This window comes from Miscanthus floridulus, chromosome 9, assembly GCF_019320115.1.
Source record: "Miscanthus floridulus cultivar M001 chromosome 9, ASM1932011v1, whole genome shotgun sequence".
NCBI lineage: Eukaryota > Viridiplantae > Streptophyta > Magnoliopsida > Poales > Poaceae > Miscanthus > Miscanthus floridulus.
Genome location: NC_089588.1, coordinates 46,862,280 through 46,863,882, shown reverse-complemented (window position 1 = coordinate 46,863,882; position 1,603 = coordinate 46,862,280). Strand labels below are relative to the sequence as shown.

The following is a 1,603-nucleotide window of genomic DNA, read 5'->3' as shown; positions in this document are numbered from 1 at the left end:
ACACACTAGTATAAGAAGAGGGGAGGTGCTCACCATTCAAGACACCAACATTTGGAGCTACACACCTCACCTCTCTACTTGTAATCTTTTAGCTTTTAGTAGTAGTTTGGAGCTAGGCAGGAGCTACCTTGGAGAGCTTGGCTCCTTGGAAGAAGAGCAACTTTGGTATGAATACTATGAAGAGTTCTTCCATAGCCTTGTTCTCATATTATCAATATAGTAGTGCATATGAACTAGACTATAGTTCTCATGTTATAATCTTGACATATGGACTAGCATATAGTTTGTATGTTATGATCTTAACATGTTCAACTTTATGCTTAACCATTCATACATCTTGTATGAGTAGAATTAGAGCAAAGTTGAGGTGGCGGTTCATCGTGCCTTCGGGTCAGACATACATCCATAGCAACCATGCAACAACCATCACCAAGCTAAAGAAACTGCAGTACCTTCGTGCTAGTACCACCAAACCAACTGAGGAACAACCAATACCTGATACTGCCGGTGCACCCGAACCTACCGAGAAACAACCAACCCCATGTACCACAGTATCATGGACATCATCTTTGTTCCGCAGACATCGACAGCTAGAGGGTGTTGAGGTGCCTACTGGGATAGACAAAATGACTGCATTGCACACCATCGGTGTTGTTAATGTCGATTCTGCTCGGGGGAGGGCCGTCTTGAAAGAGGTCAGGAAGCTCACCCAATTGCGCAAGATTGAAGTGTCTGGAATCAGTAGGAACAACAACAAAGATTTCTGTTTGGCCATCTCAAGTCATGCGCATTTAGAATCCTTATCGGTTAGGCTCAAGGACAATCAGGATTGCTTGTATGTCACCCCAGATGGCTACCTTCCCCCCCAAGAACCTACAGAGCTTTAAACTGTATGGTCTTGCAGACAAGTTTCCAGAGTGGATCAATCAGCTTGACAATCTCAGGAAGTTAGTTTTGGAGATGACTATATTAACCAAAGATACTATTAGTGGACTCAGGGATCTTAAAGAATCTATTCTACATCTCATTGCCAAGCAGCTTCCTGATGGTAAGCTCAATTTTTGTGTCATGTTGAATGGACAGCAATTACGCTGCTATGAAACAGTGAAGGTACTCGAGATTTCTTGTAGCTCCAGCTTAGATGTGACTTTTGGATCACAAGCACTGCACAATCTTGAGCTGTTGAAAGTTTCCTGCTGTAGTGGTTCAGGGTTGGTAATGAAGTTCTCTGGGCTAGAAAAACTGTCTGAATCTGAACTCAAGGAAGTCCAGATTAAGGGTGCCCATGATGCCACACTCAAAAAAGACGTGGAGGGACAACTTGCCGGGCATCCAAAGAAACCTATTTTAAAGATGGAATAAGTACTTTCGTCCACTGATGGATTCTGAGCTTCCTGTCATAACGATATTAAGGATTAGTGACTGGTGCTGTTCGCTTCCTCTTATTTCTTCACTGCTGCTTGATCCAGTCTAACCAATTAGAAAGATCGGTTAGGCAACCATCGTGCCAATGGTGAAACTTGAAAGCTTCCTGCTTCGCCACATACTGATCAGTCTATTCGATCAGTCTATTCATTCTTCTTGTGCATGTCACATCAGCATT

General features: G+C 43.0%; 1 pseudogene; it reads left to right on the top strand.

Moving 5' to 3' along the window:
- Nucleotides 1-1,362, top strand: part of LOC136479814 (disease resistance protein RGA4-like) — a 95,984-nt pseudogene extending 94,622 nt beyond the window's left edge.
- The last annotated feature ends 241 nt before the right edge of the window (nt 1,363-1,603 follow it).